Source organism: Astatotilapia calliptera, chromosome 20 (genome assembly GCF_964374335.1).
Source record: "Astatotilapia calliptera chromosome 20, fAstCal68.1, whole genome shotgun sequence".
Taxonomy (NCBI): Eukaryota; Metazoa; Chordata; class Actinopteri; order Cichliformes; family Cichlidae; genus Astatotilapia; species Astatotilapia calliptera.
Window position 1 is genome coordinate 14,577,167 of NC_137441.1, and position 6,447 is coordinate 14,583,613.

Here is a 6,447-nt window from a genome sequence, read left to right on the forward strand (position 1 = left end):
AAGAGCTGCAGGTATGAAGGGCTTCACCCGCCGACTAAAAAGTGGCTTTCCTGAAATAGTTTTGGATTCATTACTGATGCACCTTTAAAACGGAGCAGAGAGGGAGGTATGGGAGGGAGAGAGAGCATAGCAGACACGTTTGGAGGGGTCCAGGCTGGTCTCCAAGGCAACCCTTCTTCAGAAGACTCCTGATTCATCCTGTGCAACCCTCCTGCCCCCACAAATACACGCACATCACCCCCCCCCCCCCCCGCCCCCCTTACCACACACACACACACATCATCAACATCATCCTGGATAAACATACTGGTCCACAGACTGGTGAAAATTGCCCACACCTTTAGGAGAACGGAGGCCTCACATCTTCCTAACAAAACTATCATCACCAAACTATTTAATTGCACAGATGGTACTTTTACAAACAAGAAGATTATGATAATTTGCTTTTGTGGGCATGCATTAGCCAGGGACTCACTTGGCAATTTGAGGCATTAATTAAAAAGGTAGTTTCTGCTTTGCATTCAAAGTAAATCGCACATTCAAAATAACAACAATAATCATTGTAGTCTCTGCTAATGAGTACATGTTCAGTGGGTTACGTGGAGAGAAGGGGAGCGAGAGAAGAGGTGCCCGCTGAGCACTCTGTTAATACATAATTCATGCATAAGCCTTCATTTTCAAGTAACCTTAGAAACTGACCACTCGCCAGCCAACACACATGCAGCAACAGCATCCACATTGTTGGTGGAAAAGTAAAGTACAGTGGCACTCTGGGAAACAGGAAACAGGAAGTGGATTACAGGATAAGTCCCTTAAGTTGGTTTATCATTGAATAATAAGCAGCCTCAGAGAGTTGTTTTATCGTGAAAATGATTATGAGGCATGGAATCCCATTTTATGAACGTGTTCATTCCATTAGTTTCTGTTCAATTAAAAGATTAGAAAAGGCGATGTAGTTCTAATTGAAACATGTCCTATTGACATTACAGGCTTGGATGGACAAATTTCTAATTAATTAAGTTGAGATTAATTCGAGCCTAATCCGGCCATGTAGTGTATTTATCTTCATTAGCCACGCTGAGTACATGAATATCTTTCAACAGGCAACTCGTGCATGTCCAATGTAGTTTTGGGTGTACATACTGTACACTGGGGCCAAAATTCATGAGATGCACTAAAAATACATTTAAGGAAACTGTGTGGGAACTGCAGGGAACAGACTGCTGAGGAGAGAAACCAGGGATGTGAGAGGGGAGGGAGGCAGATGGCCACCTCCACAGTGAGCACACTGAGACAGACAGGAAGGCAGGACTGGAAAAATGCAGCAACAGCCTTTACAAATGACACCCGGAGAGACTGGTGTCGCAACGCACGACACTAATTCCCCAGCTCGGACTCGGCGGTGAGACTCCCACTTACACTGTCAATGGAAAGGTTACTTTTGAAAAATGGGGCCCTCACCGTGATTTAATTCACTGACTAACCCCAGGAAGAGGGGCCTTTTCCCCGGGGAGGCTGTGTGATTTAGACTGAGATTACACTTTGGTTTGGATCCTTTCTTTCTCTCCCCTTCCTCGCTTTTATACAGACAAAGAGTCACGTGTCTGCGCACTCAAACAAATTCCATTTCACTTTCATCATGGGATGAAGTAGGAAGCAACAAGAAAGAGGAATGAGAGGTTTATGTTTAATACACAGCTGACCAAAAAACCAAATAGAGTCATAGTTTTCACATGGCAGGGGCGCACAATATTTAACAGGCATCCTGCCAGATAAATTATGGTCTCCTTTGAAAAAGCCAGAGCTTTTGTTTCAAGCATTCAATAACTTGTCTGCTCGATATGGTCTTTTTCAAGTCAATTACAGGGGCTGGCACTGTGTGCTCCTCTAAAGAACGACGAATCCAAGAACAATAAAAAGTCAACATCCAGGACAAGAGGCAATAAGGTTTCTTTTTGGGCAGACACTAGGCACAATGGGCTCTGTCTGTCAAATTAATTAACCTGGAAACCTGTTTAATTCCCAGACTCGAATGAAAGGGCGACGGTATCCACAGGAAAGAAATAACTCCAGAGCAGGAGGTAATTGCACGTCGAGGTGATTTGTTCGAAAGCACACAGGCCACCAGCCTGTTTGGAGTCATGCATATTCTGCGAGGGGTGAGGTGTTAATGTTAGATCAATGTAGGAACATTGTTAGATTAGCAACATGAAGGTCACTGAGCTGCTGGGCCCCCTTGTCTCATTTTGTACCATCTGCTTTGGAATAATAAAATCAGGGCTATCCAAGCTTTTCTGTACCACTGTAACCAGAAATAGTGCCTGTAAGGAGACAAAAAAAAGCATGTTGTAATTCTACAGGCGTGCTGCACGAGAAGACAAATTCTTACCTCTTCTGCTGTTTATGCCAAAGACAAAGCAGGTGCAGTGCAGCTAGGACGATAGACTCTCCACACTCTCAATTACGATTGTAATCCATCTGTCATACCCTCTCCCTTCTAATTATGTCTCTGTAAAGCTGCTGCTGTGAGCTCAGTACCCATTCACACTCTGAAATGTGAAAGATAGACAGATAATGCACAAGTGACCACTGGAATACATAACTGCAGTGGGCAGCTTGGTGACAGCTGGTTTTCTCCTGTTTGAGTTTGCTTACATTATAAGTGCACATTGGCAAAAATATAAAGTAAGAAAATGGAAACCCAGTATAATATTAATGTAAACTATAGCTGTTTTTCTTATATAAGACAAGTGTCTACTCCTTATTGTGAGCCAGCATGGTTGTGATAATGACTATAGGTGTTATATGTGACAATAATGAATCCAAAGGTGCTGACCTTCCACCCACAGAGGCCAGGAATTTTCCAGAGACCCTATTAGTGGGTAACTGGGCCTTTGTTTTGATGGCTAACGTCATGCTCCACTGGACTCACATGGTAAGTGGGTGCAGCTGTGTTAGTTAGCCAGGAGGACTTTAGCCACAAATGTGATTGTGATAACAAATGCCTATTGCCGTACATCCGTTAATTAGCCAATGCTTTGAGCAACTCTGTGACATTTTTCTTTTTTTTTCATCTCAAGTGTTTTTATGTGGCCTTGTGAAAGAGGAGATTTTATCCTCAGTCTCGGTCAGTGAGTCATTACAGCCCCTCTTCATCTGTGTTTCTGTTTTATGGGGATGATACGACAGGCCTGTGAAAGAATATAAAAAGCTACAGCCGGCATTTGTTTAGCTCATCTTACCAAAGGATAAAGGATAAAATTTAGGCTGGGTTAGTCCAAAAATAACCAAACCCCCCAACAAACAAAAAGCCTATAGGGCAAAGACACAAACGGGTTAAAATAAAGTCAGTGTAAACATGATATAGCCAGGCTTAAAGTCAAAATCTAGTTTGTTTTCCTATAGTTGCTACTCAGACTACACAGCTTGTAACACTAAAGACAATAGCAAGCTCCAGGTATCGACTGTACAGCTTGCAGGATTTTAGATATACTTATTGGCGATGGAAATACAGCGCACTTGATGAGGAGTTGACAGAGAGGTTTCGATTCCGTAGAAGCGATTTATTTAAACCTGCTGAGAAGCTGTTGCAATTCTTGCTGGACACAATCCAAAGATTGGTTTGTACCACTGATCGGTTTTCCCATCAACCAAATCAGTGAAAGCAGGTGAAGCTTTCCAAAAACCATCAACGGTTATACCGCTATGTACTGACCTTTTCAGTGGAGAATTGTATCAAGTTTGATTAATTTTGTGCTTTTCTTTGTGTTGCTGAGGTCTTTCCACTTTTACCTTACACTTTCTTCTCAAAGCGGGGCGCCTGACTCACTACACTCCAAGTTGAGTGCTTTTTCTGGTTAAGCTATCAAACTAGTACTGCTAGACTGTCAGTGTGTTCTTGTGCTGACTATAGCTGTTTTCTTCTTTCAATGTCAGTGAAAATGCCTTTTCTACTTCTATTATCAACAGTTACTGCAAATCAGAAGTGAAAAATCAGCAAGAGAACAACAGGCTGTTATTTATGCACCCTAGCAACTAATACTGCAAGGCAACCACGGTAGTCACATGGGTATTCACATGAATGCATCGCTAAGATCTGGCACAATTAAGACTGGGTTTTCGCTTTGTTGCTGCAAACAAATGATGCGGACAGCGTGCGTTCTAAAGACTAGTGTTGATAATAAAGTCAGGACGATGCTTAGTAAAGTCTTGTTGTTGCTGTATAGTTGCTGGGCAACCACATTGATGAAAATGAAACTCTTTAAATTTGGTTTAATATCACAGAGACATCATGGTAAGAACATCTGGATTTTAGATTTATCATAGTGCAGCTATTTCTTTAATGCATTTGCCTAAGGTTACAGATGAAGAATTAGTTTGTCACTTGTGAGTTTTTATTAATCCAAAGACTAAAAGAAACACAGTAAAACAACATTTAGGTCCAGTATTTGGGCAATGGCACATTTTATATACCACCACAGTGGATTTCACATCAAACTCTCAAGATATGATTGACTTTCAGCTTTAATTCAAGAAGTTTAACACAAGTACTTCATTAACCGTTTAGGAATTACAGACATTTTATACACAGTCCCTTATTTTCAGAGGTTCAAAGGTTAATGAACAATTGATTATCCAGCATTTTCATTACAAAGTGAGGTCGGTTCCCTTGTCATTTCATGACAAATTAAGCGAATAAAGGTTTTGCAGTCCACTCCAAGCTTTCCAGGCATCAATACAAGTGAAGCGGCCCGTCTTTAGCATCTTTAGGCTGAAAAACGAAAACAGACCTATGAAAAACATTACGTGGCAAAATCAACAAACTAAATTCTTTCAGAATTCTTTCTTTACTTAAGAAAACAAACCTCTCATCACATTTAGCCATGTTAAGTAAACACATGAGGAGGTCAGATGATCATTATCAAGGTCTACAATTAAGCGATTCTTTCATGAAAAGGGTTTACACTAAGGTGCAAACAACTGGTTATGCTCAAAAAAATATAAAAGAGTCTGTACAGTTCTGAAAAGAATATATAGAGAAAACCAAGATTTACCTGTACCAGAATGATGGGAAGAGAAAAATATGGAGAAGGAGAGAAACAGATGATGCACAGTATGCCACATCATCTGTCAAACACGGTAGAGGTAATGTTATGGCATGGGTGTGTATGACTGCAAATGCAAGCAGTTCGCAGGTGTTTATTGATGATGTGACTGCTCAGAGAAGCAGCAGAATCAGAACTCTGAAGTGTGCAGGGCAAGAATCCCTGCTCAGATTCAGGTAAATGCTGCAAAACTGGATGGATAGATGGATAATGACTCAAAGCAAACTGCAAAAGCAAACAAAGAGTTTTTCAAGGCATAGAAATAGGATATTCCTCAATGGCCAAGTCATTCCTCTGAACACAACCCAAATGAACATGCTTTTTAATAACTGAAGACAAAACTGAATCCAGAGAGACCCACAAACAAGCAGCAGCTGACAGTGGCTACAGTAAAGGCTTAGCACAGCACTGCAGAATATTTTCATCCAAGTATGAAAAACAATGCTTAAATTGAAAATTATGTTAATATGTCCAATTACTTCTGAGCCTCAGAAAAAGTGATGGCTGTAATTGCTAAACAGTTAATGTCGTTTTTAAATTAATTAGTGTTTAATTTAATTAATTAAAGCTTAAAGTCTCACTTCAATTGCATCTTTATTCGATGATTTGTGCGAAAATCGTGTAATTCTCCAAATACTTTGTAACTCTGACTGGAATAAGGACGCTCATGCACAGAATGGTGATCTGAACATTTAAAACCCTCCAGCTACAAACACTCAGTTTGTTCTTTTTGTGATATCCCAGCATGAGAAGGCAGAGGATCTCACAAAGAGCGCTTACCTGGAGAGAAAACAGACACTTGCGAACATGGCTGAAGAAAAGACGCCACAAGCTGATAGATATTCTGAAAGTTTTTGGATTTTCCAGAAACAGAAGGGGCTTTAGCTAACAGCCTCCCACAAGAATACCACAGCCACATCTGTCCACTCTAAAACACTTTTGAGCACAATTATACGACAATCACTGTTTGTGAGTATGTGTGCTCACAAACAGTGTTTACGAGCCGTGTGATTTTATCGTATCTGGTCGTTAAGTGATGACGTGACAAATCCTACTTCCGGGCCAAAAGTAGTCTGCATTTAATATGGCTTTTGTGTTGTTAACATGTTTAATGTTGTCAAAGGAGCTTGCAAAGAAAAGCGTCTGGACTTCTTTAAGTTACTTGAAGACGTTTCACCTCTCATCCGAGAAGCTTCTTCAGTTCTAAGGTCAAATGGTGGAGAGTCCCAGATATAAACCTAGTGGGAGTATCCCCCCACAGAGGGACAAAAGGACCCCCTGATGATCCTCTAATCGCCTGAGCCAAGGTGTGAAACTGGGTGTGGGTCCCAATCAGCCAGAG